At 44.5% G+C, this 22,958-nt stretch overlaps 1 non-coding gene across 1 annotated transcript; it reads left to right on the forward strand.

Moving 5' to 3' along the window:
- The first annotated feature begins 11,797 nt into the window (after positions 1-11,797).
- Trnat-ugu lies at positions 11,798-11,872 on the forward strand. The gene has a single exon. It is a non-coding gene; the product is annotated as a tRNA-Thr (tRNA).
- Positions 11,873-22,958: the final 11,086 nt, after the last annotated feature.

Consider the following 22,958-nt stretch of genomic DNA (forward strand, 5'->3'; position numbering starts at 1 on the left):
CCAGTTGCAGATCACAATACGGGCACACTAAGAAATTGTTCAAGCCACAATTTGAAAAAATCCGTTTTTCTACTGTATCCTTGCTTATTAAGGTTGGCCGTAATCGCAGGTCCCAATGGACGGTAGCAGACTGCCACTTATTATCTTTAAATTAGTTCCTAACTTCAGGAAGTTCTTTCACGCTAAATTTCTCCCGGGACTTGTGACCAGAACTTGACAACAAAATGTCGTTATCCTGACCCAGCGCCTCGATTGTAGCTATCAGGATGTAAACAGATTTTTTTGTCACTGATCTCATGCTTACCAAAAACAGCTGCAAGCGTGGGAGTTATTACAGCTTGGCGTCCTCTTTTTTACTTGTGTTAATTGATTTTTTGAGCCGGTGTTATCAGTCTGTGCTCCTGGACTCTCCTCGAACTAAAGTAACTCAGATTCAACAGTACTTAAACTTGATGTCACCAATTAGGCAAGTTGGTCTGAGAAAACATGATAAAAATTCTGATCGATAAAAAGTTAAACGGGCGGAATTGGAGTAGATTGAACAGCATCGCATGAATCATAGATTTTTTCTTTTATTTATTATTTCAACTTTATTTATCTCTTAAATTAATAGATACATAACTTGCTGACTTATTGAATTTCATGTTCGCTTCGCCTCGCCTCTTCCCAGCTGCCTCTGCTCTCCTCTCTTTGTGAAGTAACTACTGATTGATTCTTCGCATTATCCCTCACCATCCTTTCAATGATGGGTTGGTGAGAAACTATTTACCTGCTCAATGGCAGTGATATTAGCTTGTGATACGTCTCATTCTCATCAAGATCTGTTTATTTTCGGTTTTGAACGTGTGATGACCTTCCGAGCACTTTTTTATAGTTGCCTCCATTGTTGATACAAAGCGTCTAATTGCGGCATAAAGTTTCTCAGCTCATATGTCGGAATTCGCTATTTTCCCCAATAAATCGTCGTCTTCGGTACAATTAGTGTGATACTTCGACACACAGTTAATGTATATTTCCGCAAATTATGAAAGAAAACTTATAACGTTCATTTGACAGATGACAGTTTGCTTTCAGTTACTTCATGGGAGTAGGACGGAGTAAATATATTTTCTCCCTAAACGAACTGAAGATGACATTGTTCTTGAAACAAAGGCACCGAGTTAGGTGTTGCAGTGGTTAGCACACTAGACTCGCATACGGGAGGACTACGATTCAAACTCGCGTCCTGCCATACGGACTTAGGTTTCCCGTGATTTCCTTAAATCGCCAAGGCAATACCATGATGTTTCCTTTGAAAGGGCGCGGCCGATTTCCTTCTCCGTCCTTCCCCAATCCGAGCTTGTGCTCAGTCTCTAATGACCTCGTTGTCGACGGGTCGTTAAACACTAATCTCCTCCTCCTCCTCCTCCTCCTCGAAACAATTGCAGCCGTCCCCCGAAAATGAAAGAATACTACGCTGGTCCGGTTTGGGTCATAATACGAAAGGGCTCGGTTCTCTCTACCTCCTTCTGGCTTCCTGAGGATCATCGACCCTTCGCGTCACCCAGTCAGTGTGTTATATGACACGATAACGCATTCAGCTAAGAAGACTGAGGTAAAAAAAACCGCTTATATTTGGTAATGGATGAATGTGTCATATAGAGATAATATTTTGCGAAGTTGATGGTTTTATTTTTATGAACTTTCTGCTTTTGAAGGTCCGGGGATGACTTTGGCCTCGGTCCTAATGAGTCCAGTTACTTGAAATAGAAACAAATTGTCGGTCGCACAAGTAAAATTAAAACAACAATAAATGAAAGTGCCAGTCAGAACTACCCTAGCGTACATATTTCAAATAATTCAGAATCAGTCTCGCTGCCTTCAGTGCGACTTGTTACGACGTCCTAACATGGATTGGGAGACCGCCAGCCGGCAGTGTGTGAACACTTGCTGTCCAACGAAACAAAAAATGTGTGTTCAGATGTATGTGAATTCCTAAGGGATCAAACTTCTGAGATTATCGGTCCATAGATTTACAGACTACTTAAACTAACTTTATGCTAAGAACAACACACACATCCATGCCCGAGGGAGGATTCGAACTCCGGTGGGAGTGGCCGCGCAATCCGTGTCACGGCGCGAAGACCGCGCGGCCACACCGCTCGGCCCAACGAAACACCAAGAGGCCAGAAATATTAAGACAAGCTCGGAGGAGACACCAACATTGTCTCCGTTCAAATGGCTCTGAGCACTGTGGGACTTAACATCTGTGGTCATCAGTCCCCTAGAACTTAAAACTACTTAAACCTAACTAACCTAAGGACATCACACACATCCATGCCCGAAGCAGGATTCGAACCTGCGACCGTAGCAGTCGCGCGGTTCCGGACTGAGCGCCTAGAACCGCTAGACCACCGCGGCCGGCATTGTCTCCGTATTCGAGTGGCTGTAGGTGGCAGATACTGTTTCTTTTTCACGCAGCAACATGTGCTAGTGCTTAAAATTCTAAACAGTAGCTTCATTCGTTTTAAAAGTATAAAAGAAATTTTTGCTTCAGTATCAAACTGCCTGCATAATAAAGCGCAGCGTGACGTAAAGAGAAATTTACGGTAGTTACGTCTTATGGTAACCTTGTCACGAAAAGAACTACTGTGTCGCTGGCGATATTAGCAGCACCATGGAAATAGTGAAACTGGAATCTGGTTTCCAGCAACGGATAGCGGTCGCCAATAGAAAAAAGTAGTCCAAGTTCTCAAAAGTTCGGCTAACGATTATCGATGGCGGAACTCTTTACCTCACACTTTAAACTTCTTTCTCCTTGTCTAATTTCAGAATTTTTCTCAAACAGCGCACGGCAGGCGCGTTATTGGAAACTGCAATTCATTTGAAGTGATTCACTCGAACTGCTCTCTCTGTTTCTTTTCCCAGAAAACTTCTGAGTTCTCTACCTCTGAAGTGATAGTCACTTGTTAACGAATGCACTTCTCCAGTAGCTTTACATGATTGCGTCTATTTAAGTCATCGTCGTAAGGGCGCTCTAGGTCGTGTGATTGCGCAGAGACATATACTTAACTTCTTCTTTGTAAATTTAATAATAATTCCATTAAGTCATGGTACCTTGTTCGTTTTGAGTACTCATAACTATTTTTCAGTATCGGTGTACTCATTTCAGTGTCACTCATTTGTGCGTCTCTGCAGTGACCGTCCATTGATATGGTGGTACCCTCAAGCGTGTGTACATTCTGAAATATGGAGTTTAATATTTTGGCTGTCGGTCTGTTCTCTTCACTTTTAAAAGAAAACTAATCAGAGAGAAAGTGGATGGAAGACTTCGATACCTTCATTAACTTTGCATGTGACCAGAACTAGCTACGATTTTCTAATTGATCTACCACTTATTGTAGATATCAGGGGCCGGAATTCATCGAAGACTTTCGGTACAGTACGGGAACAGTGTTTTGCCACAACGGAGTGTCTACGAATGGATTGAAAAATTCCGAAATGGTCGCACAAGTGTTACGCACGATGAAGGAGCCGGATGACCGTTTACCGCCGCAAATGAAGAAATCATTGAGCGCTCACGTGAAATCATTCTTTTACACAGACGATTAACTATTGACGAAGTAGCACAACGTCTACAAATTAGTCACGGTTCTGCCTAAGAAATCATCCACGACAGACTTGGGTTCCGTAAAGTTTGTGCAAGATGGGTCCCAAAACAACTCACACAGTTGCATAAACAAACGCGCTTGGACATCTGCAAAAAACATTTGGATCGCTGTGGTAACGAAGGGGACAACTTCTTAGACAGGATCATTACTGGTGACGAAACATGGACCCATCATTACAAGCCGGAGAGTAAACGGCAGAGTATGGAATGAAAACATCCAAATTCGCCGTGCAAGAAAAAGTTCAAGACCCAATCGTCCGCAGGAAAACAGATGCTTAAGGTTTTTTGGAGCGCTCAGGGTCCGGTACTGGAACATTTTGAAGAAAGGAGCACAACAATAAACAGTGTACGTTACAGTGAGATGCTTACTGCCAGGCTAAAGCCTGCTATTCGAAGCAAACGCCGAGGATATCTGTCAAAAGGTGTTGTGTTGTTGCATGACAATGCCCTTCCGCATACTGCTGCTCACACTGCTGAAACGCTCCAGAAACTCAGATTTGAAGTACTGGATCATCCTCCATATAGTCCCGATCTTGCCCCCTTCTGACTATCACTTGTTTGGTCCACTCAAACAGGCATTAAGGGACCGTCGATTTGCCTCGGACGAAGAAGTGAAAGAAGCGGTGCATTCCTGGCCCACAGCTCAGCCGAGTACCTTCTTTAATGAGGGCAACAGGAAGCTTGTACAACAATGGACCAAGTGCGTTGAAATGCAAGGACACTGTGTCGAAAAATGATGTTCTTGTAAGTTTCCTATTTGATTACAATAAAATTTTATAACTACTATGCGGATAATAATTGACTTACCCTCTTAGTAATATCTAGATCAAGATACAAAAAACACACAAAATCAAAGCGCACTGAAAATTCTTCCCTAATCCAAGCGGTGTTTGGTTTTAATTTCTTGGCTGTGTGCCTCAGTTCGTGCTGAGCATTTGGCGTGTCACGCTGAAGTGCCCGGCAGCAGTTAGCCAACTTTACTGCACGACCCTGATACCGAGGCACCATCGCGGAGATGTCTTGGCGCCTTCTTTCACCATGTTCACCACTAGTTGCACGTACGTTTACGGAGAAGAAGACAAGAAGTGGGTCGTGGGGATGAATTTTGAGGAAAATGTTGACACATAGCTGTTTGTACGCAGTGATAAACTTCTACACAACTTTTACATAGCTAGCCCATTTACAACTTTAAAACAAAGTAGGTACAACTGATGTGAATGTCACCTATGAATTTCTTTCAGTACCATCAGTAAGCCTTTGAAGTGGGTGTCAGCAAATAACTTCCTCATTTCCGGATCTGCGAACACACTCCGTTTGTCTTTCGCATAACTCACCCCTGGAAACTTGTTGCACAGGTACCGAAAATCATCTGACTCTTTGTCTAGTGCCTTCGCGAAATTCTTCATGAGTCCTAGCTTGATGTTAAGAGGTGGCGCGATAACTTTGTCACGGTCAGTCAACGGCGTAGGAAGGTCATTTTTTCCTGGCTGTATTCTGTTTTTGTGTAGTGCAGCTTTCTACGTCCAATGTCCACACCGTACATGGTGTATCCTGTCTGCAATTACAGGAGAATAGTGACTTTTAAATCACGACAGATTATATCGTATTTTATCACGAAGTTAGCGGCTTAGTTTCATATGTCTCTTTCTGCTGGGTTGAATTTCCATCCGGTATTGATGCGTATTTGTTTCCATTGTGTAATAAATAATACCGCTTACAGATTTGTGTAAGATGAGTCGATGAACAATCACCATGCTTCAATATTGTGTTCCATATTGAGGCCTGACATGAGACCTTGAACGTCCGTACGGGACCAAATAGTCTCACTTAATGCAAATAATTTCACGAGTTCTTGTTTCTGTGACGAAAATGTGAAGTTATTGTACCCGGTACAAGGAAATCAAATTCTTTATTAGAGAACTCACGAACAGTTCAGCTTGACCTTTCATTAGTGCCAGGTCCCGTACGAGATCACAAAGATCGGCATTGTTCATTAAATGAATTCTTTCTTCGTATTGGCAGTTAGGGTCTGATACGTTGCTGGATGATGAAAAAGAAATTTCTTCTTGCGTTTCTTCTTCAGCTGTAAGCTCTGTAGATGCCATTGGTATTGGATAAGGGACGGAATCGTGTGGAAATGGTTTAGAATCTGAGGGAACGTACGGATATTTTACAGATGCACGAGTTTTGTACGAAAATCTGGTGACATTTTCGAAACAGAAATAGCAGTCAGTGGTATGGTTGCTTGACTCAGAGCGTATCATAGGAACTCCGAATGCCAGATGGTTATTTTTCTTGGCTTCGTTATTAATACGCCAGTTGCATGCAAATGTCAAATACATGAACTGTGGTGTCACGGATTTAACAATATCCACATTTGAATGGACGTGTTCATATTCGTTCTTCAGAAACCGTGTAAAAGTCTTTCGATTGAGTCTGTTTGATAGGCAGTTGCATACACAGAACAACAAATATGGTCAATTAATGGAACCTCTGGACCCTATAATATGGCCTTAAAAATAAAAAAAGAAACGAATGAAAGATTGATAATCCGATGTCCAAAATGTTTTGACGTATGATCTTAGCCGGCCAGAGTGGCCGAGCGGTTCTAGGCGCTACATTCTGGAACCGCGCGACCGCTACGGTAGCAGGTTCGAATCCTGCCTCGGGCATGGATGTGTGTGCTGTCCTTAGGTTAGTTAGGTTTAAGTAGTTCTAAGTTCTAGGGGACTGATGACCTCAGAAGTTAAGTCCCATAGTGCTCAGAGCCATTTGAACCATTTTTGAACGTATGATCTTAAATGTAGCTATTTTCACAAACGACGAAAATACTGTATGGCGGTGCTTGAAAAGTTAGTAAGAAAGTGGGGATAAAACAAATGATGAATGGTGCTCCATGATAATTGTGGTCGACATCTTCAAAACCTGACATAGTAGAGCAAAACGGTTTTCAGACCTGATGCCAGCGTAAAAAATTGCGTTAGAGAAAGTAAAACGATACCATATATCTATAGCTTGTTTATCAGTGAATTATTATTACGTGGACACTGATGACCATACACTTGAGGGCCATGCGCCAGAATAATAAAGGTCATCATCATCGTCGGCAGCACTCTCTTTCCTTCAGTGGAGGATCCATGAAAGTGGACACACAATGCTTTAAACAGTATGGAGGGATGTATAGAGGAGTAATAATATATCCTTTAGGGAGGTGGCGTTCGTGGGAGAAACAAATGATGATCCACGATGGAAGTACGAAGTCCATCGTTACATACGTTACGCAGCACAAACGCTGATTGACGAAGGATGGTGGGCCAATTAGGTGTTATGGTTTTGAAAGTATTCATCCCAATATGAGTCGTTATCCACTGAGGGAAACCTGGGAAAATGTAAATCTGGATGTAAGACACGGATTCGAAGCCCGGTCCTCCCGAGTAAGAATCCAGCGCTTTCCACACGAGCCACGAGGTTTACCGCACGCGGTCTGTATAAAGTTACGAAGGAAACGATATGAAGAGAAAGGCTGAGGCAGGACGGTTAGTCAACTCTAAATTCGCTACGACCTGAGGGACTGGCGCCTTTTGTTCCGACAGGCGACGGCGCTCCGTAGCGGCAAGTAACAGTGAGCGGAGAGCCGCGGGTATTATGTATGAGGGCGAGCCGGGTGGGACCCGGCCCTCTCCACACACGACTCCGGAGGGAAATGTTTCCGCAGCGCGCGCGCCCATTGTCATCGCGCTTCAATAGCGACCGCCTTGGCGAGCGGCCAGCCCTTATTTCAATATCGGAGCACGGCACGGCACGGCACGGCGGTGGACCTGTCCCGGTCCGGGGCCGGCTCACTCGCTGTCCGGCCGCCACGGCGGTCGCTGCCCGCCACCCGCGGCCACGGCCCTCCTGCTGCCGCCGCTGCCCGCTGCCGACGCTGCAGGTAACCTGGCCAGCCAGCTCTCACCGCTTACTACTCCTCTCTTCAGGCGTCCCTCCTAAGTTGCTTACAACCGGAGTTTAGGGGCGCCCAACTGAGATGTTTACACTTTAACGGAATAATCGTTGTAGTAACAGTTGTGACGAATCAAACCTCTGCACGCGTATTATAGAAAGTGCCAAATGTACGTGTTGCATACAAGTGATCGGAAGGCAATTTTAACAGTAGCCACAGGTTTTTCGCAAGGCTGTACCTGTTCTATACTTTGTGAATCAGTGATGATGATGGTGATGATGATAAAACTTTCAGGAATAATGCAGAAGGGTAAGAGTATCAGTCTGAAGTCAGGGGCCTTTTTCCGGAAACGACTGAGTCGAAAGTTACGAGCGAAAACCTTCTGATACCTCTGACGGGGGAATACATGTACCGGTACTACTGCTGCTAAGATTTTAGGGTAGTCGACTTTCAGACGTGGTAGTAGGACGAAAACAAGAAAAAAATCATATCTTAAGAGCTGTGCTCACTTTTTCAGTAGAAGAGATGTGTTTCTCAGTAGCCGAGATGAACAAGTGTTCATAGCATTGAACGTATGCACTTTAGAGCCCGTGGTTCCTACACAATTCTTGTTTTGGCCATACTATCTCCTCCCAAAAATATGGAAAACGAAGAGCCTGGAATAGAACACGTCCAGTGTCAGAGGTATCAGACCTTACCTCAAGTTGATATAGTCACCCTTCTCCATCATCCCACACAGGTTGTATCATCATGGAATCACCCTATGCAGTGGACTATTGTCTAGAAAAATCTGCTCAAATCTTCTGTACAGGATGGCAGCCAGTCAAGGAATATTTTAGGGAATTGGTTTAAGAAATTTATTTCAAAGGCCCAGTGGAATCTTTACAAGTTTTCTCCCAGAGTAATTCACGCCGTGTCTACGTGACACAAGTCGCTTGCCTTTCAAAACCGAGGCGGTTCTGTCCAGTTAAAGCTGCTGACAGGAGACGCCCTGAGCCCTCTGCTGCAACTGCGAGCGAATTCATGCCATTGATTTTAGCCAACAGCGTGCGCGGGATACCAATTACGTTTGTGGACGCCGGAGCGTCCTGCGGAACAGAACACACTTGCTTCTCTCTCTTGTAATCCAGACCTCGAGCAGAACAGACGTCTTTTTGGAAGGCAGAGCCTCCCGCTCTGCCTTTCGCGACCGGCCACCAACGTAAGTTAACATGAACCACTTCCCCTTCCGTTGCCCATTTTAACTAATTATTCGACCTCCTACACTAGCCTAAACCTGCTAACTTACGACCCTAGGTGCGCCCTTTGTACTCCGTATATTGAAATATATACTGTTCATTGTACTTAATTTCCTGTTTTGTCATTTAACGACAGCCCTGGATGCCCACTATCAAATCCTGGCCGCTCGACCTCCTGCACACTGCCGCCACGAGGCATATTTAACAGCCTTCTTCCCCCTTCCCTGCCAAGCTATGCATTAACATCGGTTGCAGAAGTCCCTCGTAAACTTCCCCTAACTTTGCACTTCAATGGATCTTGATAAAAGTTCAAAGTGGGACAGAAATTGGCAACTTGCTTCACATGTTCTCACATGTGAACAAACTGAGTAGTTCACAAATGACAACACATAGTATCCTATGCCTTTAATAAGAATGGTTCACAACTGGAGTCAGTCAGCTCATCGTATACCTGGGTGGAACACTTCGCAGGGCTACAAAATGGGATGATCACATAGGCCCACTTGGAGATAAAACAGTTGGTACAGTTCGTTTCATTGGTAAGATACTAGGTAAATTCAATTTCTGTACAAACGACGGTGCTCACAGAACACTCGCGCCACGCAACCTAGAATATTGCTCAAGTACGTGCGACTCGTACCAGATAGGACTAAAGGGAGATGTTGAACGTATAGAAAGAACTGCAACGCAAATGTTCACACGTTTGTTCGACGCTTGAGAGAGGATCGCGGAGGTGGCGGAAAACTTAACAAGTAGCCACTTGAAGGTAGACGCAAACTATTCCTTGAATGCCTGTTTACGACATTTCAAGAACAAACTTAATTGAGGAATTTAGAAAAAATACTACAGTTTTCTGTGTATCGCTCCTATGGAGACCACGAAGAATGGATTAGATAAATTATAGTGCGCACAGAGACGTTTAAGCATTCGTTCATCCCGTGTTCCGTACATCAGTGGCACAGGAAGAAGTCTTAATACTTAGTACGATGTGAAGTACCCTCTGTCATGCACTTAAACTTGCTTCCAGAGTTTAGATGTAGAATATAACTCGAATTCTTGTAATCGAGGCTCCCACAGTCATATAGTTACGAGAAGACGCTGAAGACAAATTGATCCCGTCCACAGGATGTGCTCGGAGGACGCAACTGGAAGAGCAGTGCACAGGAAACTGAAACGTCCATGTCTGTTTCTCTGCAGCTGTCGCTTATTGATCGTCACTCTAGAGGACACGTTGTCTTTCGGAAGCACTCAGAACTAGAAGACACTACCGAAAAAAAAAAAAAGTTTGCGTTCCTCCTCTCTTTCGTACCATCTGTTTGTGCGTAGAGAAAACTGTGTCGTATACCGCATTCTGTCTGCTTCTCCTTGGTATAGAAAAGCAAGATTTGACTCTAGTAGAAAAAAGAAAAAAAACTGGGGAGCAGATCACCAGTGTGGTAGAGCTTCATGAGGCGCGACGTGCCTGCAGCTACCAACGTGTTTCTTCTCGAGCACTGACTTAATAGCTTTATACCGAAACTTGGTCCTCTGATAGCGATTTACGATTTTTCCGCGATTTGCAAACAGCACAGTCGTAGCAAGCGAGCGCAGTGCTCCTAAAGAGGTTGTCATCAAAGAAGCGTTAACCACTCCGAGAATGAAATTATTTACTTCACCAAAACGAAGGTGATAAAAGTCCACAACATTTCGAAAGTATTTGTGCCCCATTTCTTATGTAATTTTCATGTTTCACACCTAGCCAACGCTGATCCTTTCCCTGCATCTTGCCCACATTAAAGTTCATAGACAGTTGGAAACATCACTAGTGCAAGAATGTGTCTTCAAATCCGTGGTCACTCGTGAACCTGATCTGTGATGACCCACAGTTGAACACGCTCTAAGTTATACTGTATAATGCACTAACTGAGATTCGAATGTTGGTTTGTACAGTGCCATTTATCTTTCTGGTATTAGAGTAACAAATGTCAGCATAACACCTCACATTACGCTTCGACATCTTTAGCAGTAAAATGTAGATATGAATGTCTTTTTAGAATCATTCTTGTTGGTTTGTAAACCACTCATTGCTTCAAAGACGACTCCAGCAAAATTGATAATTATAGTTTCCACCAAAGTAAAAGTGACAGCAGTAACGCACTCACATACTTACCGAGGAATGATGGCCAGTAGCACATGGTCTAAGGGTCCGCGATTATGTTACTGCACTTTACTGCACCAAAAATGTGAAATTACTGTCGTTTTCTTACACCGACCTTACTGCATTTTTAACATTAACCAGACGCTACTTGTCTGCAGAATCTCCTGTCGCTGGAATCTGAAATGGAAACCTCCTACGTCTCTTGACAAAATCTGGAATAATTCGTCTTTGGAGGGCTAGTGATATTCGAGTTTTTCATGTTACCATTTTGTCATGTGGAGATCGGAAGAGGAGCCGCGGATGCTAGAAAATGGAGTGCCAAATGGAGAAATCGGAACATTTCCAACGTATTCTTTTGTTTGAGTTCAATAGAGGGGTGACTACAGTGGAAGCAGCCACAAACATTTCCGCCGAGTGTTTGTATAATGCCACTGTACAGAGCATGGCAAGAAAATGGTTTTCTCCTTTTAAGGAGAATCATTTTGACATTAATCACTCTCCACGTTCAGGAAGACCTTCGGGTTGTGGTGGAGAGCGATTAAACGGATTAATCCACAATGTATTTATATGGATATGGTGTCTGTTCTTTCGGACAAACACCATATCCATATAAATATATAGTTCTGGCGATACCGGCCATGACCTCCTCCTTCTGTGCGGATGCACACATATTCCCCGAACTCTTACGGGACTTGGAAGAATGTCTTCGACGAGTAATGAGTGTTTTGGGGTGGGACACTACGAATGTAGTATGTGAACATAAAAGGTGAGAATGTGAGTCTCGCGGGAGGCGTGCGCGGTATGGTCCCTGCAGTCGCACTATCATCTGTGCCCTCGGTGGCTCAGATGGATAGAGCGTCTGCCATGTAAGCAGGAGATCCCAGGTTCGAGTCCCGGTCGGGGCACACATTTTCACCTGTCCCCGTTGACCTATATCAACGCCCGTGCGCAGCTGACGGTATTAATATAATTCTAATTTAATCCACTATGGTCTATTGGTTATGACCTGTAGATTAAAACTGAAGAAACTGCAAAAAGGTGGGAATTTAAGGAGATGGGACCTGGATAAACTAAAAGAACCAGAGGTTGTACAGAGATTCAGGGAGAGCATAAGGGAGCAATTGACAGGAATGGGGGAAATAAATACAGTAGAAGAAGAATGGGTAGCTTTGAGGGATGAAGTAGTGAAGGCAGCAGTGGATCAAGTAGGTAAAAAGACGAGGGCTAGTAGAAATCCTTGGGTAACAGAAGAAATATTGAATTTAATTGATGAAAGGAGAAAATATAAAAATGCAGTAAGTGAAACAGGCAAAAAGGAATACAAACGTCTCAAAAAAGAGATCGACAGGAAGTGCAAAATGGCTAAGCAGGGATGGCTAGAGGACAAATGTAAGGATGTAGAGACCTATCTCACTAGGGGTAAGATAGATACCGCCTACAGGAAAATTAAAGAGACCTTTGGAGATAAGAGAATGACTTGTATGAATATCAAGAGCTCAGATGGAAACCCAGTTCTAAGCAAAGAAGGGACAGCAGAAAGGTGGAAGGAGTATATAGAGGGTCTATACAAGGGCGATGTACTTGAGGACAATATTATGGAAATGGAAGAGGATGTAGATGAAGATGAAATGGGAGATATAATACTGCGTGAAGAGTTTGACAGAGCACTGAAAGACCTGAGTCGAAACAAGGCCCCCGGAGTAGACAATATTCCATTGGAACTACTGACGGCCGTGGGAGAGCCAGTCCTGACAAAACTCTACCACCTGGTGAGCAAGATGTATGAAACAGGTGAAATACCCTCAGACTTCAAGAAGAATATAATAATTCCAATCCCAAAGAAAGCAGGTGTTGACAGATGTGAAAATTACCGAACTATCAGCTTAATAAGTCACAGCTGCAAAATACTAACACGAATTCTTTACAGACGAATGGAAAAACTAGTAGAAGCCAACCTCGGGGAAGATCAGTTTGGATTCCGTAGAAACACTGGAACACGTGAGGCAATACTGACCTTACGACTTATCTTAGAAGAAAGATTAAGGAAAGGCAAACCTATGTTTCTAGCATTTGTAGACTTAGAGAAAGCTTTTGACAATGTTGACTGGAATACTCTCTTTCAAATGCTAAAGGTGGCAGGGGTAAAATACAGGGAGCGAAAGGCTATTTACAATTTGTACAGAAACCAGATGGCAGTCATACGAGTCGAGGGGTATGAAAGTGAAGCAGTGGTTGGGAAGGGAGTAAGACAGGGTTGTAGCCTCTCCCCGATGTTGTTCAATCTGTATATTGAGCAAGCAGTAAAGGAAACAAAAGAAAAATTCGGGGTAGGTATTAAAATTCATGGAGAAGAAATAAAAACTCTGAGGTTCGCCGATGACATTGTAATTCTGTCAGAGACAGCAAAGGACTTGGAAGAGCAGTTGAATGGAATGGACAGTGCCTTGAAAGGAAGATATAAGATGAACATCAACAAAAGCAAAACAAGGATAATGGAATGTAGTCTAATTAAGTCGGGTGATGCTGAGGGAATTAGATTAGGAAATGAGGCACTTAAAGTAGTAAAGGAGTTTTGCTATTTGGGGAGCAAAATAACTGATGATGGTCGAAGTAGAGAGGATATAAAATGTAGGCTGGCAATGGCAAGGAAAGCGTTTTTGAAGAAGAGAAATTTGTTAACATCCAGTATTGATTTAAGTGTCAGGAAGTCATTTCTGAAAGTATTCGTATGGAGTGTAGCCATGTATGGAAGTGAAACATGGACGATAAATAGTTTTGACAAGAAGAGAATAGAAGCTTTCGAAATGTGGTGCTACAGAAGAATGCTGAAGATTAGATGGGTAGATCACATAACTAATGAGGAAGTATTGAATAGGATTGGGGAGAATAGAAGTTTGTGGCACAACTTGATCAGAAGAAGGGATCGGTTGGTAGGACATGTTCTGAGGCATCAAGGGATCACCAATTCAGTATTGGAGGGCAGCGTGGAGGGTAAAAATCGTAGAGGGAGACCAAGAGATGAATACACTAAGCAGATTCAGAAGGATGTAGGTTGCAGTAGGTACTGGGAGATGAAAAAGCTTGCACAGGATAGAGTAGCATGGAGAGCTGCATCAAACCAGTCTCAGGACTGAAGACCACAACAACAACAACAACAACAACAACAAACATGGTCTATTTCAGTGTACACGAGAACTGGTGAATGTGATGACCTGTGATCAAAATACCATCGCGCGACATTTGCATGACGTGGGGAAGGTTCAAAAATTGGGTGTTTGGGTACCGCTTGCTGTAAGCCAAATTCACAAAAATCAGCGGGCGGCCGTATGTGCACCTCTGGTTGCTCGTCATCAACTGGCTTGTGAAGAACACCGACCATTTCTATGTATCCCTGTATTGCTACTGCTGACAGAAAACCGTATCTTGGTGCTAACATAAGGAAAGGAAAGGAATGGTTGACCCCAAGCAAAGCAGTAACTTTCCGTCCATAGCCCTGCGCGCATCCAGAAAAGATAATTTTACGCACCTGGTGGGACAGCGATGGTGTGGTGTCCTACGAATTGTTTCCTTAAGGTGTGACGGTCACCGCTGACATTTATTGTCAACAGCTGAGACATCTTGCAGACGCAGTTCGAGAACAGTAACCAGAAACACTACGTGAAGTGATGCCCACTCCACGATAACGCCCACTCGCATTCTGCTAGACTGCAAAAACTATGTATAGGAGTTTGGTGGAGAAGTCATTCGACACCCATCTTATTCAGCTAATCTTGCACCCTCAGATTTTCACCTTTTCCTCTCTCCGCTTTCTTTCCGGATCAAAACGTGCTCCGAACATCGTGTTCTTCGCCTTGAAACCGCGTGATTTTTTCATAAAAGTTACCCTGCGTTGATAGATGTTGTAAATAGTGAAGCAATATGTTATTGATGTCTGAAATCTCTGTTGTATGTTACTGTTGTGTTCATTAAACGTATGGAAAAAAACGCAACGAACTTACCACCAAACCAATAACATATAAGGGTTTTCCTGCGCTGCATTAAAATAAGAATGAGGCGTCCTTCTGAGAGTCCACTTACGTCACTGCCAGGCGTTATTGTGCTGTATATAGTTTCATTAACTGATATTATATGAATGGGTCGTAAGTATCGCGCCCTTCCCTCTCTTTACGAAAGCTACATCTTATTTTGTAAATATTTAGAATGATGTTAGTGTTTATTTTGTACGTTTCTCCTGATCAGTTTGCTTCCAGTCTTTTTTTTTTTACGGAAAAAACGTGAACGCTTTATACTCATACTCGGTCCCATTGCGACGACGGTGTACTTCCGCTACAAGCCCTGTGTCGGCGAGCAGTAGCGACTGTGCCCCACCACGATTTGTGGCGCGTTCCGGCGTTAATCAGACGGCCATCGACCGCGCTGGTTTGCCCGGCGGTAAGCCGGGCCGCGCCGGCCGCTCGCGAACAATTCATCAGATGACACGTGTATTAAGTTTACACAGCAGCAATTAGCGTAATGGGGCATAAACTACGGAGCGCGGCGGCGATAGCCGCCGGCCCCTCGGCTCGCAAACTTGCCTCGTTACGGCGGAGCGTCCTCGCGCCGGCATGCGGATCATCCCCTTGTCGGTTTTTCCATCTTAAGCGCTTGCGGCATTGCTCGTGTAGGTCGGATATTCACTGGCTCTGGGACTAATTCGTTTCCAAAGATTATCTGGCATCTAATTAGCCAGCCAGATGGCCCACAGCGGAGTACCTCTGTCACTTAAGTGATGAGCTTATAGAGTTCCATTTTAGAGAGACCTAGATCGTTCTCGTAGCCCTAGCTGCTTCAAGGTACTCCATGGTGCCGATGCAGTACTGTGCTTCGCTAAGTATACTAATTTCTTATACGTTACTTCAGAAGTTTCAGAGGACGAATTCATAAAAACTACAGGACTTACGGAAAAATGACACATCATGGATAGGGCGTCTCTCCAAGTTTTGATTCGTAACATGCGTCGTGGCGTAGCTGTACTACGGGGCAACCGTGTCAGAACATATAGACAAATTATCCTAACTGTTTTGTCGCATCGAATTAGTTCGTCGCTGCGGGTAGGCAACCCAAAGAACAGACTTCGAGAGTGAGCTGCTGTCGGCATTTTCAACCAATTTGCACCCATGTATTAAGGCTTGGTCTATGGGTACCGTCTTTGATTAGTAATCAAAACGTCCTCGGTGCCGGGTTAGAAATCCCGCCACCGCTTAAATTTTGATTAATAATCAGCATTGGCGGCCAAAGACTTCCGGCATTAGAAGTCATTCTGACAATGGCCTTGTCAAAGAGGGCGAAGGAGCGGATAGAGATTCAGGGCACTCTCTTGTGCTTGCGGAGGGAAACTGCCATAACGGCAGAAGAATCAGCAGTGATCAACGACATGAGGATCCAGAAGGCAATGGAAACCATTGCATTAAAGACACAGAACGTGTATTGGGCATGTGGCCTGTAATTGAAAAAGTGTCATAATGATCTCTCCGTTGGCAAAAGATTCCGGAATAGTCCAACATTCAGATCTACGGGAGGGGACTGCCTAGGGAAAGATGACCATGAGGGAAAGATTGAATAACCAACGGAAGGATAACGTTCCACGAGTCGGGTCGTGGAATATCAGAAGCTTGAACGTAGTAAGGAAGCTAGAAAATTTGAAAAAGGAAATGCAAAGGCTCAGTCTAGATATAGTAGGGGTCAGTGAAATGAAATAGAAAAAAGACAAGGATTTCTGGTAAGATGAGTATAGGATAATATCAACAGCAGCAGAAAATGGTATAACTGGAGTGGGATTAGTTATGAGTAGGAAGGTAGGGGGGAGAGTGTGTTTCTGTGATCAGTTCAGTGACAGGGCTATTTTTACCAGAATCGACATCAAACCAGCACGGACAACGATAATTCAGGTATATAAGTCGACGTCGCAAGCTGAAGATGAAGAGATAGAAAACGTATATGAGGATATTGACCGGGTAATACAGTACGTAAAAGGAGACGAAAATCTGATAATGTTGTGGTACTGAAATGCAGTTGTAGGGGAACGAGTAGATGAAAAGATTACAGGGGTATATGGGCTTGGGACAAAGTAATTGAGTTCTGTAATAAATCTCAGTAACAGCGAATACGTTGTTCAAAAATCACAAGAGGAGGAGGTACACTTGGAAAACGTCGAGTGATTAGGGAAGATTTCAGCTAGATTACATCATGGTCAGAAAGGGATTCCGAAATCAGATACTGGATTGTAAGTCGTATGCAGGAGCAGATGCAGACTCCTGTAACAAATAGTAGTGATGAAGAGTAGGCTGAAGTTTAAGAGATTAGTTAGGAAGAATCAATACGCAAAAATGTGGAATAATGAAGTACTAAGGAATGATGAGATAGATTTGAAGTTCTCTAAGGCTATAGATACAGAAATAAGGAATAGCTCAGTAGACACTACAGTAGAAGAGGACTGGACATCTCTAAAAAGGGCAATCACAGAAGTTGGAAAGAAAAACATAGGTATAAAGAAGCAAACTGCGAAGAAACCATGGGCAACAGAAAAAAGCAAGTAAAAAAAATGTTCAGGACAATTCAGGAATACAGAAATACAAGTCGCTGAGGAATGAAATAAACAGAAGTGCAGGGAAACTAAGGCGACATGGCTGCATTAAAAATGTGAAGAAATCGAAAAAGATATGATTGTCGGGAGGACTGACTCAGTATGTAGGAAAGACAAAACAACCTTCGATGAAATTAAAGGCAAGGGTAGTAACATTAAATGCAACGGGAATTCCACTGTTATGTGCAGAGGAGAGAGCGGATAGGTGGAAAGAGTACATTGAAGAACTCTATCGTGCGGAAGATGTGTCTGATGTGATTGAAGAAGAAATGGGGGTCGATTTAGAAGAGGTAGTGGTCCACTATTAGAATTTAAGAGAGCTTCGGAGAACTTAATTGCCAAAAAGGCAGAAAGGATAAATTTTCCATCAGGACTTGGCAACAAAATGACTATTCACGTTGTGTGTAGAATGAATGAGTCTGGCGTCATACTATCCGACTTTCGGAAAAATATCATTCACACAACTCCAAAGACTGCAAGAGCTGACATGTGCGAGAATTATCGTACAATCAGCTTAACGGCTCATGCGTCAGAGTTAGTTACGAAAATAATATACAGAAGAATGGAAGAGAAAATCGAGAATGTGTTAGATGACAATCAGTTTGGCTTTAGGAAAGGTAAAGGCACCAGAGAGGCAATTCTGAAGTTGCGATTAATAATGGAAGTAAAACTAGAGAAAAATCAAGACACGATCATAGCATTTGTCGACCTGGGAAAAGCGTTCAACAATACAAAATGCCGCAAGATGTTCAAAATTCTGAGAGAGATAGGGGTAAGCTATGGGGAGAGACAGGTAATATACACTAAAGCGCCAAAGAAACCGGTATAGGCATACGTATTCAAATACAAAGCTATGTAAACAGGCAGAATACGGCGCTTCGGTCGCTAACGCTTATATAAGACAAGTGTCTGGAGCAGTTGTTAGATCGGTTACTGCTGCTACAATGGTAGGTTATCTAGATTTTAGTGAGTTTGAAGGGGTTTTATAGTCGGCGCACGAGCGATGGGAAACAGCATCTCCAAGGCAGCGATGAAGCGCAGATTTTCCCGTACGATCAGTTCCCGAGTGTATCGTGAATATCAGGAATCCGGTAAAACTTCAAATCTCCGACATCACTGCGGCCGGTAAAAGATCCTGCAAGAACGGGACCAACGACGACTGAAGAGAATCGTTCAACATAACAGAAGTGCAACCCATCGACAAATTGCTGCAGATTTCAATGCTGGGCCATCAACAAGTGTCAGCGTGCGAACCATTCAACATAACATCTTGGATATGGGCTTTCAGAGTCGAAGGCGCGCTCGTATATCCTTGATGACCGCACGACATAAAGCTTTATGCCTCGGTTGCGTCCATCACCACCGGCATTGGACTTTTGATAACTGGAGACATGTTGCCTTTTCGGACGAGTCTCGTTTCAAATTTCATCGAGCGGATTGACGTGTACAGGAATGGAGACAACGTCATGAATCCATGGACGCTGCATTTCAGCAGGAGAACGTTCAAGCTGGTGGAAGCTCTGTAGTGCTGTGGGACGTGTGCAGTTGGAGTGATATGGGCCCCTGATACGTCTAGATACGACCCTGGCAGACACGTACGTAAGCATCTTGTGTGATCACCTGCATCTCTTCTTGTCCATTGTGCATTCCGACGGACATGGGATATTCCAGCAGGATAGTACGCCACCCCGCTCGTCCAGAACTGCTACAGAGTGGCTCCAGGAACACTATTCTGAGTTTAAACACTTCCGCTGGCCTCCAAACTCCCCAGACGTGAACATTATTGAGCATATCTGGGATGCCTTGCAACATGCTATTCACAAGAGATCTCAACCTCCTCGTACTCTTACGAATTTATCGACAGCCCTGCAGGATTCATGATGTCAATTCTTCCAGAACTACTTCAGACATTAGTTGAGTCCATGCCACGTCGTGTTGCGGCACTTCTGCGGGCTCGCGGGGGCCCTACACGTTGTTACGCAGGTCGGTCAGTCAACAGACGAGTTCGATCTGTAAACCTTTGAGCTGTACGTGTCCCTTCACGTTTCCACTTCACTATCACATCGGAGACAGTGGACCTAGGTATGTTTAGGAGAGTGGAAATCTCGCGTACAAACGTGTGACAGAAGTGACACGCAATCACCTAACCACGTTCGGAGTCCGTGAGTTCCGCGGAGCGCCCCATTCTGCTCTGTCACGATGTTTAATGACTACTAAGGTCACTGATATGGGGCACCTGGCAGTAGGTGGCAGCTCAATGCACCTAATATGAAAAACGTATATTTTGGGGGGTGTCCGGACACTTTTGATCACATAGTGTACGTCTTTTTAGCTAACACAGCTCCGTGTTCTGCTTAAGAGGCAGTAGAGGAAGCAGTACGCGTTCTGAACGCCACTGGACAAGTAACAGCCATCTCAGCCAAATACGAGGGTTGGGGGAAAAGTCATTGCAGCTATTTTTTAACTTGTAAGATACCACCGGGGTGCAAAATCCGGTATATACAGATGAAAGAACGAGATGCGAACTACATGTCAGGGCACTGGAAAATACACGAACGTTTTTGACTCACGTTTTTGACTCACGTTTGTTACGGCAATGTGCAGGACAACGCTGGTTTCGTGTTGCAAGATGATTAGATTACATTGTAGCACACAGACATCTGACATGACAAAACTCGATCTAAGGAACGTCGAAGTAATCCTGTGCAACGTTCATCACACGCTCCCAACGGTGTAGGAGGCACTGAATAGCATCTACGTCACTATTTGCCGTAATATGTCTGAATTGGGTAATCTGTTATCGCACAACATGTGCAATGTCCTCTCGTGTCACAAACCGTACCCACTCACCTGCAGTGACTTTTGCCCCATCCTTGTATTGTACTTAACCTAGCGGCCTTCTGAAGCATTACAATTTCACAGACAACTTCTTGCATACATAAAAAAATTGCGTCATAAGCTAAAGTTGATAGGCGTGTTCCTACATCTGAAAGATGATGTCTATTCAGATTTCGCGCCATTCGCGAAAGGGTGGCGCTAGTAGCGACACTGTGAGGATGCAAATCAGATTTGCTTTAGATACACGCGGTAACGATCGTGAACGTTTGTTTCCTCTGAGATCGTACGTGGTGAGTTGATGTTAGTCAAGAATGCCTTTTACGCGACGTAGACGCCTTTAACATCAGCTCACTGAATTTGAACGAGGTCGTGTAATAGGGCTCCGAGAAGCTGGAGGTTCCTTCTGCGACACTGCAGAAAGTCTTGGCAGGAATTTGACCCCTGCATATGATTGCTGGCAGGGTCATGTTGGGCGTATGGCTCTGGCGCTTCATTCTGCATCTGCGGCAGTAATTTGAGCAACATTTCGTACCGCAGCGACACGAAGAACAGTTACAAATCGGTTACTTCGAGGACACCTCCGAGGCAAACACCCTGTAGCCTGCTTTCCACTGACCGCAAACCACCGCCAATTGCGACTTCAGTTATGTTAAGCGAGAGCTCACTGGAGGGCAGGTTGGAGGACTGTTATGTTTTCTGATGAAAGCCAGTAAAGGGCCTGCAACCAACCTTTCTGTGTGCTAGATACACCGGTTCTGTACTTGGAGTTATTGTCTGGGGTGCGACTTCATATGACATCAAGAGCACACTCGTGGTTATCCCATGCACCCTGACTGCAAGTTTGTATCTCCGTCTCGTGCTTGGATGGCCGAGTGGTTCTAGGCGCTACAGTCTGGAACCGCGCGACCGCTACGGTCGCAGGTTCGAATCCTGCCTCCGGCATGGATGTGTGTGATGTCCTTAGGTTAGTAGTTCTAAGTTCTAGGGGATTGATGACCTCAAAAGTAAAGTCTCATAGTGCTCAGAGCCATTTGAATTTTCAGTCTCGTGATTCGACCTGCTGTGCTGCCGTTCCAGGGGGCGTTTTCCGGCAGGATAATGCTTGCCCACAAACAGCTATTGTAACCCAGCATGCTATACAGAATGTCGACGTTTAGCTTTGGCGTGCTCGATCACCAGATCTATCTCCAGTCGAGTACATACTGGACATCATCGTACGACAACTCCAGCGTCATCCGCAAACAGCATTAACCGTCCCTGTAGTGACCGACCAAGTGCAACAGCCATGGTATTCCATCCCACAAACTAGCATCTGGCATCTGTACAACATAATGCATGCACGTTTGCGTGCTTGCACTCAACATTCTGACGGCTACACCGGTTATTAGTGTAGAAGCATTTAACGTTCGCAATGGTTTATCTCGAGCTTACATTAACCTGTGATCTTGCAGTGTTAATCTTTTAAATATTTTACGTAGATAAATGTATTCCCGAAATATTATTGCTCTAGAGTCATTATTTTTTCGTGTTGCAACCTCTTTCCGTCAGTGTACTTTCGTATACAGCGTCAACTGTCCTGCGACGAATGCCTATTAGCACTTACAACTGTTGAGTGAGAGTCGTCCTGTGGTTACGTGGGCGCTCGCAATGGACAGAGACGGTAGCAGCGGTCCCGCTAATGTGGCCGCTGGTAGCGTGCCGGCTGACTGGTGCGCCGTCGCGTTCCCTCTGCCGAGCACACGACGGGCTAACAAGTGGCCGCCGGCTTTGTGCCCGTCACGCTCGCTTGTTTTAGCGCCGCCCTTTGTACCTCCTCCTCCTAATGCACTGCCGCCCAGCGCGAATGTCCCGCGTCCCACGCCCGCTATTAAAATGGCGAGGCGACCTAGTACCCGCTCTGAATGCCTCGCGCTACCAGCCGCAGCCATACTGGCACGTGCGCTCCAGTTCCTCTCTTTCTTTTTTGTCACGGGCGTAACTTTTTTATTAACTTCGAAAACAGTGGGACAGACCTACAGACTCCAATTCTCAAATACTCGTTGTATCGTTAAGCGTATGGTATTGACTTGTGAAAAAATCGTCGATTCCGTATACCATGCAAATGCTTCTAGCCTCGTCCACCGACAATTACGGACTTGGTTTTAGGTAGTTTCTCTCCCCCCTCTCTGATCTCGTGTCTCTGCAGTAGATATTACACATCCCAACGCAATACAAACATGACACATGACAAAAGTCGTGGTATACCTCCTAATATAGTGTCGGACCTCCTTTTGCCCGGCGTAGTGCAGCAGCTCGACAAGACATGGACTCAACATGTCGCTAGAAGCCACCGCAGAAATTTTGAGCCGAGCTGCCTCTGTAGCGTCCATAATTGTGAAAGTTTTGCCGGCGCAGAATTTTCTCCACAAACTGACCATAAATGTTCAATGGGATTCACGTCGGGCGATCTGGGTGACCAAATATTTCACCCGAATTGTCCAGAATGTTGCCGGCCGAAGTGGCCGTGCGGTTAAAGGCGCTGCAGTCTGGAA

This window comes from Schistocerca piceifrons, chromosome 1 (genome assembly GCF_021461385.2).
Source record: "Schistocerca piceifrons isolate TAMUIC-IGC-003096 chromosome 1, iqSchPice1.1, whole genome shotgun sequence".
Taxonomy (NCBI): domain Eukaryota; kingdom Metazoa; phylum Arthropoda; class Insecta; order Orthoptera; family Acrididae; genus Schistocerca; species Schistocerca piceifrons.